Raw genomic sequence first — 16,112 nt, forward strand, 5'->3', positions numbered from 1 at the left:
TAATTAGTGTTTAAACAACTAATCATGAAAGGTAACACCTTATTAGACTAGGAAAGACTAGGATTTAAGTACTACAATCACATATGATTGCATACTAAGGGTGTATGGCCATTGAAATGAGTTTATGGCCAACATGGTAAGTCTAATAGGAGTTTACGGCCTAGAATTTACGGCCCTCTGAGTTTACGGCCGTAAACTCATAGTATGTTGCACTATTTTGTGTTTTAAGGTCCTATGTTCTTCCTCGGGGTGTTCTAGACTTAGTTCCAAGGCTTAGTAAGGAGTTAAGGGTTCATTTACACCCTTAATTAGGGTTTACGACCCAAGAAGGTTGCCTTGGCCGTAAACACCTTTTGTTCATGATTTCTTGATGTTATGAAGTAGTATAACTAGTAAGTGTTACACCAAGGAAGGTACTCAAGTGTTTGGAAGCCTTAAGAAGTGTTTAAAGTCAAGATATGCACCAATATATGGGTTTACGCCAAGGGAGATTGCCTTGGCCGTAAACTCCCATTGTTCTTGATAATTGAATGATTCCTAAGTGTTCTTTAAGTATTTTGTGTATATAGTAAACTTAGAAGAGAGTACTTACAAAATAGAAGCTTGATTGGGTGATTAAAGTCCAAAAACACTAGTGTGTGTTCTTGGTGTTCTTGGTGAAATGAAGAACACTTGAAAATCTAGCAAAATGGAATGATTTCATGGATGAAATCATGTATAATCACTAGATAAGGAGGTGTAACAACAATTCAAGTGAAAGAATTCTTACAAATTTGGAAGATCAAAGTGAAGATCTTATGATACTTGAGAGAGAATCTTGGATGTTCTTGACTAGGAATGGAAGAAATGAAAGAAAATGATGTAAACTCATGCTTATAGCATGGGTTTACGGCCTATACATGAGTTTACGGCCCAACCATGTGTTGGCCGTAAACTCCTCTTAATGAATGAAGAGTTTGATTAAGGCACAATGAACTTAAGTTGATACTTTCTAATACCCGATTCTTGAGTACACTAGGCTTAGAACACCCAAACAGACTCTAAACAATGCTAAAAGTAGCAGAAACAAGTTTGTCTTTGATTGATTAGACTGAAAGTACAAGATAGAAATTTAGGGTTGTCACATTATCCCCCCGTTAGAGAGAATTTTGTCCCGAAATTAGAGCTTAAGCAAATAAGTAGTTACAAATAACTAAACGAAAAGATGAGGATATTTCAGTTTCATTTGATCCTCGCGTTCCCAAGTGAATTCAGGTCCTCTTTTGGCATTCCAGCGAACCTTCACTATCGGGATACGGCTTTGTATCGTTTGCTTAACCTCTCGGTCCATGATTTCTACAGGTTCTTCCACGAAGTTGAGGCTCTCGTCGATGTCGATCTCGCCGAGTGGAAGAACAAGAGTCTCGTCGGACAGACACTTTTTCAAGTTCGAGACGTGGAAAACCGGATATATGTTACTTAATTCTTGAGGTAGTCGGAGTTTGTAAGCTACGGGACCAATTCTAGCAAGAAGCTCGAATGGTCCTATATACCTTCATTTCAACTTGTCACGCTTTCCAAAGCGTATCATGCCCTTCCAGGGTGAGACCTTCAACATGACGTGGTCACCAACCTGAAACTCCAAAGGTTTTCTTCTTTTCTCGGCGTAGCTTTTCTGTCTATCTCTGGAAGCTTTAAGTCGCTCTCGGATTTGTACGATTTTCTCCGTGGTTTCGCGAATGATTTCCGGACCAGTGAGGGCACTATTAGGAACTTGACTTCTAGCTAACTGTGTATCGCCCACTTTAGCCCAGCACATAGGAGATCTGCACTTACGGCCGTAGAGAGCTTCGAAAGGAGCAGCCTTTATGCTAGTGTGATAGCTATTATTGTACGAGAATTCGACAAGGGGTAAATGAGTATCCCATGCCTTACCAAAGTCTATCACGCAATATCGTAACATATCTTCTAAAGTTTGAATCGTCCTCTTACTTTGTCCGTCAGTCTGAGGATGGTAGGCTGTACTCATGTCCAGCCTAGTTCCTAAAGATTTTTGTAAAGACTGCCAGAAATGGGAAGTGAATCTACTATCTCGATCGGAAATAATACATATTCGAACACCATGCAGTCTTACGATTTCTTTGAGGTAAGTTCTTGTTAGTTTCTCCATCTTGTCAGTTTCTCTGATCGGTAAGAAGTCCGCAGACTTGGTTAATCTATCAACGATTACCCAAATAGTATCATAACCACCCGATGTCTTGGGTAGCTTGGTTACGAAATCCATTGAAATCCGCTCCCACTTCCATTCTGGTATTTCAGGTTGCTACAGTAAACTTGAAGGTTTCTGGTATTCTACCTTTACTTTGGCGCAAGTAAGACACTTGCCCACGAAGGTAGCGATTTCAGCCTTCATGTTAGGCCACCAGTACAGTTTCTTAAGGTCCATATACATCTTGTCTGAACCCGGATGAATAGAGTATCGAGTTTTGTGAGCTTCATTCATGACTACATCTCTGTAACCACCAAACTTAGGTGTCCAGATACGATTCATGAAACAATAAACTCCATCATCCCTGACTTTGAAGTTTTTATCCATTCCCCTCAATGATTCACTTGTCACTATTTCAGGTTTTAAGGCCTCAAGTTGAGCCTCTCTGATCTGTGTAGACAGATGCGAATGGATTTTCATGGTCAACGACTTTACTCGATGTCTCGAGTATTCTTTTCTGCTAAGGGCGTCAGCTACAACGTTAGCTTTACCAGGGTGATAAAGAATTTGACAATCGTAGTCGTTCAATAGCTCTACCCATCGTCGTTGTCTCATGTTCAGCTCTTTCTGATTGAAGATATGCTGGAGACTTTTATGGTCCGTGAATACTGTGCATTTTTTGCCATATAAGTAATGCCTCCACATCTTCAGAGCAAATACTACTGCTCCTAGTTCAAGGTCATGTGTTGTATAATTGACTTCATGTGTCTTTAGCTGTCTTGAGGCATAAGATATCACCTTTCCTCTTTACATAAGAACACATCCAAGTCCATGATTAGAAGCATCGCAGTACACTACAAAATCCTCTGTTCCTTCAGGAAGGGACAGGATCGGTGCACTACACAGAGCTCGCTTCAGCGTTTGGAACGTTGTTTCTTGCTTTTCTCCCCAGCTAAAAGTTACCACCTTTTGTGTCAAGGTGGTAAGAGGTTTAGCTATTCTAGAGAAATTCTGGATGAATCTGCGATAATAGCCAGCAAGACTTAAGAATTGACGGATTTCTGTAGGTGTTTTGGGTGCCGACCAGTTTTTAATAGCCTTAATTTTGGAAGGATCGACGTGTATTCCTTCAGAACTGACCACGTGACCTAGCAATTCAACCTTTCTAATTCAAAATTCACATTTTGAAAACTTTGCATAGAGTTTCTCTGTTCTAAGAGTTTGCAAAACTTGACGAAGATGTTGGCCATGTTCCTCTTCACTTCTTGAATAAATAAGAATGTCATCAATGAAGACTATAACGAAATTGTCCAAGAATGGACGACACACTCTGTTCATTAGATCCATGAACACAGCAGGTGCATTCGTCAATCCGAATGGCATCACTACAAATTCATAATGACCATAACGAGTTCTGAACGCGCTTTTGGGAATGTCATCTTCTAAAATTCGTAACTAGTGATACCCGGATCTTAAGTCTATTTTTGAGAAGTAGCTCGCACCTTGAAGTTGGTCGAACAGATCGTCAATGCGAGGCAGAGGGTATCGATTCTTAATGGTAAGTTTATTCAGCTCGTGGTAGTCTATGCACATACGGAATGATCCATCCTTCTTCTTTACGAATAAAACCAGTTCTCCCCAAGGCGAGAAGCTTGGTCTTATGAAACCTTTACTAAGAAGTTCGTTAAGCTGGCTGGATAATTCCTGCAATTCTGAAGGTGCAAGACGGTAGGGAGATTTGGCTACAGGGGTAGCCCCTGGAATTAAGTCGATTCGGAATTCGACTTGTCTTTCGGGAGGTACTCCTGGAAGATCATCGGGGAAAACGTCGAGAAAGTTACAGACTTCAGGAATTTTCGCGATATCTTTCACTTCTTGCTTTTTGTCTACAACATGAGCTAAGAAAGCACGGTACTCTTTGCGAAGGTACTTCTGTGCCTTGATGCAAGAAATGATTTGAAGATTTGTTCCAGGTTTGTCGCCGTATATAACAAGAGTTTCATTAGTTGGTAAATTCAGACGAATGGCTTTTTCTTAACATAGGATGTCGGCACGGTTAGGACACAACCAATCCATACCTATTATGACGTCAAAAATCTTGATAGAGACCGGCATAAGGTCAATAGGAAACGAATAGTTATTCAAAGTAAGAGTACATCTTATGTATATGACGTTTGTGGATTCAGATTTCCCATTAGCCATTTCAACCGTGAATGTTTCTTTTAATGGTTGAGAATTTTGTTTTAGCAAGTGTTTGAAATTATGGCTCACGAAGTTCTTCTCAGCACCACAATCAAATAGAATGCATGCATAAGTGTCGTTGAGAAGAAACGTACCCATAACTACTGCGGGATTTGCCACAGCTTCTTCCTGGCCCAAGGCTAATATTCTACCGACTCCACCAGCATTCCCAGGCTTAGGACAATCTCTCTTGAAATGTCCTACTTCACCACAATTGTAGCATGCTTAACCAACGCCAGCCGCAGGTACTTGGTTAAGTGGTTGGGGTGGTGCTCTACAGAATCGGGCAATATGCCCTTTCCTGTTGCAGTTACGACACTGCATTTCTCTGCAATTTCCATTATGGTGAAAACTGCACTTGTTGCACTTTGGGAGATTACCAGCATATGGCTTAGCTGGTGCTAGATTAACAGGAACAACAGTAGGTACAGTCGCAATGTTGACTGCAGCCAGTTGTTGTTTCTTTGAGGAATCCTGTGAAAACTTGCCCTTCATCTTGTTCCGACCCTTCTTCTTGTTGTTGTTGTTATTGTTGCTGTTGTTGTTTCCCTTTGGTTGTTCTGATGTAGCAACCGCCGAGTGTTGATGGGTTCTGTGATCAATGAGAGATTGTGCCAACTCTTTGGCACTGTCAAAAATAACAGGCCTTGAAGCTAACACACTTGACTGAATTTGGGGCGACAGACCCCAAATATATCGCTCAATCTTCTTACTCTCAAGAGCAACCATCTCCGGGCACAGAATTGCTAGATCACAAAATCTACTAGTATAGGTTGATATATCAGAACCAACCATTGAAAGACCCCAGAGTTCCTGCTCAAGTTTCTGAACTTCGCCCCGCGGACAATATTCCCGCATAAGCATAGCTTTGAAGTTCTCCCAGCTGATCGAATTAGCCACTACTAGAGTAAGTGACTTAACGTGACCATTCCACCACGTTAAAGCTCTTTCAGAAAAACTACAAGTAGTGAACTTGACTTTGTTGTTTTCAGGGCAGGAGCAAACTTCAAAAATTGCTTTTGTCTTTTCTATCCATTGCCTTAATGCCATAACGCCACCAGTTCCATTAAAGGTCCTGGGTTTGGCATTGGAAAAATCCTTATAAGTGCACTATCACGAATGCCCATGACCTTCACCATGGTTAGCAGGATTTGTACCAGTTCCATACCCACTAGCACCAGAGGATTAATCTGAGCCATAGCAACAGTTACAGCTGCAGTGACCGCCGCTTGGAACATAGCGGGGTCGAACTGAGGAGGTGGTGGCGGAGGTGGTATCGGTGGTTCATCAGTATTTTGACGTTTTGGATTCCTACGAGGAAGCATCTTTTTCTATAAAAGTCAAAAGATACATTGATGATAAGATATCAAGAGTGAATATGAATTCTGATATCTCTGAACTGAAACAGATAGTTCGACATGAATCTTGGAATGAATTGGAAACATAAGTCTTATGACAAGTATAACTTATAACTGAATAATATGAAATTAAATGATTATTTTTCAAGAGTATGAAAATGTATGTCGATTAGATTGGCATATTGAATACCTAAGTCTGGAAAACTTGACCCTAAACAGGTCTACAATATACCAAATTCTGAGAAAACATCGACATCAAAAAGACCTATCGAAAATAGAATTTTTGTGGTCTTACCGAAAAATCCTGAAAAATAACTCTAAAACTTAACCATAGACTTAACTATAACCAGAAGAGTGAATAGGAAACGAGTAGAGTACTTCCTAATGACGACGAGTATCATTTGCATGTACCCTCAACTCAGCCATTTTTATCTAAGCGAGAATAGGGATAAGAGATATAGAATATAGTTAGTAACGATAAGTTTCTACAATAAAAACCTATAATTAACAAATAATGTACTATGTACAACTTGTTCTAGATATTACTATAACTATAAAGTGCATATTAATTATATATAACTTGGTTATATTCGACCTTCGATTAAATGACCCGGCTCCAAATCCACAACCAAACAAGGAATAGAAAATGAAGCTAAACCACATATTCTAAGTCTATATAATTTTAATTATATATAATTGTAATATACCCTTAATATTTATAGTTCTACCCGTAATTTGTTCTATTGTTTTCACATGTTGGTTATTAGTATACAGTGCCTAAAATACCCCTATGGTATTTTAATCTTTTTGTTCTATTCTAAAGTTCTTCTGAGTATGTATGGTAAGTTTTAGACATGCCACAACACCACTATCACTTCCAAACACATGTTGGTCATATTTCAAATCAATATAGTTGATCAGGCTATATTAATCCCAAATATGATTACATAACTGTCCAGGTTTGACTGTAATGTTGAACATCCAAATACTTTTAAGTTCTTATGACTGTGATATTGTACTAGTAGGTATGAGTGTTAGTATACTTCTTGTGAAAATACTTAATTTTTTTTTAAAGTATACTTGTAGCCAGAGCTCTTAGCCCCAAATGTATTTATAGTTTGTATATCTTTTATGGATTGATATACTAAGTTCACTATAAACAATGCTCTGATACCAATCTGTCACACCCCCAAACCAGAAGGCGGAAACGTCCGGGGGTGGAGGACTTCATTTGTAGTATCACAACACATGTAATATAGCAATCATAGTACAAACAACCATTGTATCAAAAGTATAAATATTTACATGTGTTTCAAATTGTATACTGAAACCAAAAGTTGTACAAAAGTTAAAAACAAAACATAAAGTGCTCCATCTTCAAAAGCTCGGGTGTACCTGTCTACGGGTTCCCTGAGAATACAAGTAATTTGAAAAGAGAGTATCAACATAAAGTTGAGTGAGTGCATTTAATTTCAATAGTATATATGTTTTGTATGAGTGTTTTCTGTTTCTTGAATATGTAAATTGTTTCCAGAAAATCCTATATTTTCTGTTGTATATGAAAAGTAGTTATATATGTATAAAACTGTTATGTTTGTAAACCAATGTTCTGTACTTGTAATCTTTATTTAAACTTGTATCTTGTCAACTGTATCTAGTAAACTGTATCTTGAAAACTGTATACTGTAAACTGTATCTTGTAAACTAGTACTTTGAAGTGTACTTAAGTTTAGTAATTATACACTAACGTATTGTTAATATCTTTTAATGAGTTATTATAACCATACTAACTAGATGGCCTGGCCCAACGCTATGAATGCGTTGAAAGTTGATGATAACAATTGTCACTCACAGGCGTGTATGCCTGACTGTAGCTAGCAGTCCGAGTGCGGGGTTGTTAATCCCAATATAGATCTATACACACATTGTTTCGATCCCCTGCTGGAGACTCTGGTTATAATATCAGGACTTTACTGTATTGTTTAAAATGAATTAAACAAACTGAACTACTTGACTCATAAAAGCATATAACGTTACATGTATAACTGTTATGAAAATCCAATCATTTTGAAATAAATGATTGATAGTATATCCTTGAATTGGTATTCTTGACATGTACTTGAATGAATGAACACACTTGATTTGTTTTGGATTAAACCTTTGTTTTTGTAAAACAATGTACTCTAGTATACTAGTATCATGAATTAATGTTCTGTGTAAATTATACCTATTATAATTTATATGTACTTTCTGATGTGATAACGAGTATTCATGTATGGGATCCTTTGCTCAACATGTACAAAGGATAATTGAATCTAATTCAATAAACTTTTATACTTGTATACATATACAAAAATATATATATATATATATATATATATATATATATATATATCTAAAATTTAAATGACACTTGGACAAACAACTGATACTTGTGATCCCACATCCAAACAAGGAAAAGGAACCAAAGTGGGTTGTCAGTCCTAAGTCTTTTAAACCTTATTTATATAAATATATGTATACTAGTATGATTTTTGTGGAAAATATAAGTTTATAAAACATTTAAAAGAAGTTTCATATTTAAAAATACATTGTGGTAAGTTGATGTCTTTTTGAAATAACCACTTAAAACCACTTGATTTGATAAGATGTTTGAAACCATTTGTTTTGAATAACTGAATTCCATTTGATATCATTTGTTATAACACAATATCTTTGTGTTATACTTGTATTCCCTCCCCCCCTTAAAACAATAATAACTACAAAAATGTGGGGGTATGAACTCACCTGTTGTAAGTTACTCAAATGTAAGATTGGTGTAGGATGCTAAGTGTCAAGTGAAGACTTGAGCACACACGGATCCTATTGAACATATAATGACACATATATGTTTATAATTAGTGTTTAAACAACTAATCATGAAAGGTAACACCTTATTAGACTAGGAAACACTAGGATTTAAGTACTACAATCACATATGATTGCATACTAAGGGTGTATGGCCATTGAAATGAGTTTACGACCAACATGATAAGTCTAATAGGAGTTTATGGCCTAGAATTTACAACCCTATGAGTTTACGACCGTAAACTCATAGTATGTTGCATTATTTTGTGTTTTAAGGTCCTATGTTCTTCCTCGGGGTGTTCTAGACTTAGTTCCAAGGCTTAGGAAGGAGTTAAGGGTTCATTTACACCCTTAATTAGGGTTTTCGGCCCAAGAAGGTTGCCTTGGCCGTAAACACCTTTTGTTCATGATTTCTTGATGTTTTGAAGTAGTATAACTAGTAAGTGTTACACCAAGGAAGGTACTTAAGTGTTTTGAAGCCTTAAGAAGTGTTTAAAGTCAAGATATGCACCAATATATGGGTTTACGGCCAAGGGAGATTGCCTTGGCCGTAAACTCCCTTTGTTCTTGATAATTGAATGATTCCTAAGTGTTCTTTAAGTATTTCGTGTATATAGTAAGCTTATAAGAGAGTACTTACAAGATAGAAGCTTGATTGGGTGATTAAAGTCCAAAAACACTAGTGTGTGTTCTTGGTGTTCTTGGTGAAATGAAGAACACTTGAAAATCTAGCAAAATGGAATGATTCCATGGATGAAATCATGTATAATCACTAGATAAGGAGGTGTAACAACAATTCAAGTGAAAGAATTCTTACAAATTTGGAAGATCAAAGTGAAGATCTTATTTGCGAGAGAATCTTGGATGTTCTTGACTAGGAATGGAAGAAATGAAAGAAAATGATGTGAACTCATGTTTATAGCATGGGTTTACGGCCTATACATGAGTTTACGGCCCAACCATGTGTTGGCTGTAAACTCCTCTGAATGGATGAAGAGTTTGATTAAGGCATAATGAACTTAAGTTGATACTTCCTAATACCCGATTCTTGAATACACTAGGCTTAGAACACCCAAACAGACTCTAAACAATGCAAAAAGTAGCAGAAACAAGTTTTTCTTTGATTGATTTGACTGAAAGTACAAGATAGAAATTTTGGGTTGTCACAAAATAGCTCGCTTCCTGAAGTAGGTCAAAGAGGTCTTCTATTCTGGGTAGTGGGTAGCGATTCTTGATAGTGAGTTTGTTGAGCTCACGGTAGTCTTTGCACATTCGGAAAGATCCATCCTTTTTCTTAACGAACAAGACTGGTGCTCCCTAGGGTGAGAAGCTTGTTCTTATGAATCCCTTGCTGAGCAGTTCGTTAAATTGGCTGGATAATTCCTGCATCTCTGTCGGTGCTAGACGATAGGGGGATTTGGCTACGGGGGTAGCTCCAGGTATTAAGTCGATTCGGAACTCGACTTAGCGTTCAGGAGGAACTCCTAGAAGATCCTCGGGGAAGATATCGAGGAAGTTACAGACTTCAGGGATGCTCTCGAGGTATTTAGCTTCTTGTTTTTCGTTAACTACATGAGCCAGGAACGCATGACACTCTTTTTGCAGGCATTTTTAGGCTTTGATGCACGAGATGATGCGAAGATTAGTACTAGGTTTGTCGCCATAGGTAACAAGGGTCCTCGCCATTAGACAGATTGAGGGAAATGGATTTTTCGCAACAAAGAATATCAGCACGATTGGGACTCAACCAATCCATGCCGATGATGATATCGAAACTTTTTATGGACACCGGCATAAGGTCGATAGGAAAAGAATAGTCGTTTAGACTAAGGGTACAGCCTATGAATATTTCGTTAGTGCTTTCTTTCTTTCCATTAGCCATCTCGACAGTGAATATTTCGTTTAGTGGTTGTGATTTGTGTTTCAGTAAGTGCTTGAATTTATGACTAACAAAACTCCTCTCCGCACCACTATCAAAGAGAATGCATGCATAAGAGTTGTTGAGGAGGAACGTACCCGTGACAATGGTGGGGTCTGCAACTGCTTCCTCCTGACTCATGGCTAGTACTATCCCTGTGTTACCAGCATCTTTTTCCTTAGGGCAATTCCTTTTGTAGTGCCCGGTTTTGCTGCATCCATAACAGGCTTGACCTATTCTGGCTCCGGGTTTCTAGGCATTTGGTTGTGCAGGTGCCTTGCAAAAGGGAGTTGTATGCCCCTTCCTGTTGCAGCTAGTACAGTGTAACTCCCGACAAGATCCATTATGGTGGTAGTTACATTTGTCGCATTTCGGGAGGTTCCCGACATATCGGCTGGGAGGGGCTTGAGTAGCGGGAATGGTAGATGCATGGACTGCCACCGTTTGCTATTTCTTGGAGGGCTCTTGCGAAGACTGGACCTTGCGTTTGTTCCAGAACTTCTTCTTGTTACTGCCCTCCTTGGGCTGTTCTGGAATCACTGTCACGGTGTCTTGGCTTTTTCCACGGTCTATCAGTGTCTGCGCCAGATGCTTGGTGCTGTCGAAGGTAAGTGGTTTGGTAGCTAGGATATTTCATTGAGTTAGGGGTGTCAATTCCCAGAAGTATTTTTCTACCTTCTTACTCTCCGGGGTGACCATCTCGGGACAGAGTAGAGCCAAGTCACTGAACCTTGCAGTGTAAGCAGCGATGTCAGAACCCTTCATCTTTAGGTTCCAGAGCTCCTGCTCTACCTTTTGTATTTCGCCCCACGGGTAGTATTCATCTAGAATTAACTCCTTTAAACCTCCTAACTCATAATTGGCTACCAGAAGAGTTAGGGACTTGACTTGGCTGTTCCACCAAGTTAGTGCTCTATCAGTGAAGGTGCCTGCTGCAAATTTTACTTTCCTCGCATCGGGACACGTACAAATCTCAAAGATTGATTCGGTCTTCTCGAACCAACGAGTTAGGGTAATGACACCTCCAGTGCCATCGAAGGACTTGGGTTTTGCATTCGTGAAATCCTTGTAGGAACACTCTTTCGGGTGTCCCTGGCTACCACCGAGGTTAAGGGGATTGGTACCACTACCCGATCTGCTAGTGCCGCTAGAATTTATCTGCGACATGACGGCAGCCATAACGGCGGTTACTGCTGCTTGGAAGACGACATGATCAAATTGGGGTGGTGGTGGCGGTGGTGGATCTGTCGAAGTGTTATTTTTCTTCTTGGTGGACTTCTTTGGAGCCATCTTTCTCTAAAATAATTTAAAGAGAAAGCAACAATAAGTCCACTATAGGGGTCATGAGTCAGGTGATAATGAACGAGGTATATCTTATCCTGACAGTTATAATATTCTATTAAGCGATTTACAGTGGAGGTCTACTAATACAAGTAAACAATCGCCATGAAATTTATAGAAACACTTGGAATGAAATCTGTTCATTGTGTTTGGCTCTAGTATCGTAGTGCTACCAAATACTCCTATAGTATTTTAGTTTGTATGCTTTGTTCTATTCTTCCCTTTAGTATGGGGTTGGGTAAGTTTTAGACTTGCTGCAACACTACTATCACTCCCAAGCACATGTTGGTCGTATCTCGAATAAATATAGTTGACCAGGATATATTTATCTCAGATATGATTACATAACTGCCCAGGTTTAACCGTAGTGTTGAACATCAAAATACTTTTGTTTTGTTCTTCTTGCGATACTGTTTCTGGTATGTATGTAGTGTTAATATACTTCTTATAAAATACATAGGTATTAAAAGTATACTTTTAGTTCAGAGCGCTTCGGCCCCTTTAGTGTTTATAGTTGTATACCCTGTAAGGTTTGATATACTTAGTTCACTATCAACAATGCTCTGATACGAATCTGTCACACCCCAAAACCGGAACGGCGGAAACGTTCGGGGGCGGAGGACGTCATGTACAGTATCACAATAATTGTATAGTAGGAATCAAAGCAAACATAACCATTACATTGATAAGGTAGAGTATTTACATCTGTTCAATACATAGTTTGTATGACATCAAAATGTATAACAAAAGTATAAAAGACGTGACTCTAAAATGCTCCATCTTCTCAAAATCCTGCGGGTATACCTGTCTTATCGGTTCCCTGAGAATACAAGTAAAAAGTTTGGAGTTAGAATCAGGTAATTTTAAAATTTGATTTTCATACCTAAGCTTTATTTGCTGGTCCACGTGAGCTGCCATTTCCTGCACTTGCTTACCAACAACATATTTTTCTGATAACACCTGGGCTGCATTAACATACATGTTTCTATGGAGTACTAATGCTAGTGAATGGTTAGTAATCTCAAAATATTTTGCAGTTAATGGTTCGATTACATCTATGAAATTAAGAGCTGAAACATCGTCTGGATAACGCATGTCATCATAAATATTGAAGTTGATGACATCACCATCGAATTCCATGGAAAAGATACCATCATAAACATCTATATTAGTTCTTTCAGTTTTCAGAAATGGTCTACGTAAAAGAATGGAACTTGAATTCGGTAAGTCATCGTCTCCCATATCGAAGTCGTAAAAGTCGACTGGAAATATTTACTCATTCACTTGGGCCAAAACGTCCTCTACTACACCTTTTGGGTGTACTATGGAATGATCAGGCAACTGAATTATGATGCCAGTTCTTTTTAGTGGCCCTACCCCTATATTTTTATAAACTAAATAACGTAAAACAATTATTGAAGCTCCTAAGTCTAGCATGGCACGGGGCACTAAAAGACTCCCCCACTTGCAAGGAACACTAAATACTCCTGGATCCTTGCATTTTGGGGGTATCCCTTTTTGTAAAACTGCTGAAACATTTTTGCTGACTTTACCTGTTTCATTACCTTTTAGTTTCCTTTTAGAGGTATGCAATTCTTTCAGAAATTTTGGCTAACGAGGTACCTGTTTTATCGCATCTAGGAGTGGGATGTTTACCTCAACTTTTGTGAAGAAATCCATAATCTCTCTGTCGCCCTTCTCTTTTTTGTGGTTTTCAGTCTTGAAGGGTAAAGAGGAGGAGTAATTTTTACCTCAGCTTATGTCGGCTTGTCTTTTTTCTGGACCTCTTTAGTTACTTCAGATTCTTGCTCAACCACCATCTCTTCTTCTTCATCTTCCTGTTGATCTGGTACCTTGTAATTTTTACCACTCTTAGAGTCACTGCACAAGCATTGTGCTTTGGGTTTTTTATCAATCTCAGACGGGAACTTTCCTTGTGCTTCCAACTTGCTCATAGAATTCACGAGTTGTGATACTTACTGCTCCACATTTTTTATACTAGACTTGGTCTCATTTTCAAAGGCTTGGGTACTGGTAGCTATACTTTTAGCAATTTATTATAGATGCATGTTGGAACTGTTGGGTTACTGTTGAATAGGTGGTTGTTGATTTTACTAAAAAGCAGGTTGGTGAAACCCAGGTGGCTCCTGGTACTAATGTCTCTATGGGTAGTTCTGTTGGGACATCTACTGGAAGTTTTTGTTTTGGAATCCTCCCCAATCTTGATTGTTGCGCGGTTGGTCAAAGTGTCTCTGTTGTTGTGCTTGATAACCTCCAATGGCATGGACAGGTTCAGTGTCTTCCTACAATGTCGGGCACATGTCTGTTGGGTGCCCAGTCTTCAAGCATATCCCACAAGATTTGACCTTTGTCTCAACACCCTTTTCTTTCATCAATAAGAGAACAACCTTCGTCAATTATGATATATGAGATTCAAGATGGGCATTGCTGATCTCTTTCACTCGTGGCTAATCTGGATACCATTCTTTTCATTTGCTGAGTGTTTTGGTTCGATTGCCAGCTTCTCTATTAATGTTCGGATCTCATTTGGTGGCATATCTACAAGTGAACCACCGCTCAAAGCATTGATCAGTCACCTCTCCATTGGTTTCAACCCTTCACAGAAACATTGATAAAGCCGATAGTCACTGATTCCATGTTGCGGGCACCGGAATAGCAACTTTTTGAAATGCTCCCAGTAGGTGTGAAGAGCCTCTCTTTTTCCTTGCTTCATGGCAAGGATATCTTTGCAAAGATTGGACACTTTCTCTTCTGGAAAGTATTTTGCCAGAAAAAGTTTTGCTAGCTCATTCCATGTGGTGATAGATCCAGAAGGAAGATCATATAGCCGCTCATTTGCTAGGTCCTGGACTGAAAAAGGGAATGCCCTTAACTTGATCCGATCATCTCTGATAGCATGTGACTTTATCCCAGAGCAGAAAAAATTGAACTCTTTGAGAAACTTGTGCGGATCTTTATGATACACAGAGGCTGTTAGGATGAAATAAACCCGAAATTGAGTATTTAGGAAGTAAAATCGGTAGTATAAGATGCTAAGTTACTCATCTATTTCACAAAAACTAACTAAATTCATCAATTGATAAAAACATCAAAAACCCTAAAACTCGAAATTTAGTATAAGTTAGGATATAGGATTAAGCATGGAAGTTACCTGGAAGTAGGAGAGTCGAGTGAGATGAAGAAATTGAAGATTAGAGGCAGGTGCACGGAGCGTGCGACGTGCGTGTGGGACCCAGTCTAGGCAAATCAGGGGGACCAGAAGGAATAAACAAAATATAAAATAAACAAACCACTCTCTTTTTTTCTTTTTTTTTTAATGTTAATTTTTTTACGATCAGACTCTACACCGAGGAAGCTCCAATGGAATCACTACCTAGACGACCATCTCAACACCTTCCATGTATGACAGACTCCCAAAGTCAGGAAGACTCGTGACCATATAACCCAATAAATCGACCATAGTTTTTATTTAAACTTTATACTTTAATTAACATTGGCAGCAAAAATAACACATTTTTGAGTCTCATGTCCTGAATACTAGATAGATAAAAACCAGAATTTATGCATCCTTAAGAACCCGGCATGGCCAAATCAGCTTTCACCGAAGCAGTCAACCCTCTGGTAGGGTCAGAGCTGTATGCTTTCACGTTTTCTAAGAACGAAAAATATCATATCACATATTTCTTCATGGTGCCAGATTTGTCTTCGTTGTGGCTCTTGACTTGATTGAACTTGAATTCTGTATTTTTGTCTTCAGCTTGAGTTCTTCAATCAACTTTTACACATTTTTTTGTGCGAGATAATCACTCGGGTACCAGATTTGATAGTTTATACCCGCGACGAGCTCGAATATGATGGTTTTACTCACTTCTTAATTTCTTTATTGACTGTGTGGATCTGATATAAGGGTCTCTATTACCGCAAAAGTAACACGTGTCGATCAAATAGGGCCATGTTCTGTTAATTCATACTTGTCGATCAAGGTTCTTTTTAAACATTCAAAAGCAAATCATTGTGAAACTATTATTACCGCCCACATAGTGTTTCAGTACGCAATTTTTTTTATTTTCTACAATCGGCATCTCAGATCATGATATTTTGCGTCCTCTAGCTATAGAAGCACTATAAACAATGCTCTAATACCAATCTCTCACACCCCCAAACCGAGACGGCGGAAACGTTCGGGGGTGGAGGACGT

This window comes from Lactuca virosa, chromosome 2 (genome assembly GCF_052849685.1).
Source record: "Lactuca virosa cultivar CGN04683 chromosome 2, Lactuca_virosa_CGN04683_v6, whole genome shotgun sequence".
NCBI lineage: Eukaryota > Viridiplantae > Streptophyta > Magnoliopsida > Asterales > Asteraceae > Lactuca > Lactuca virosa.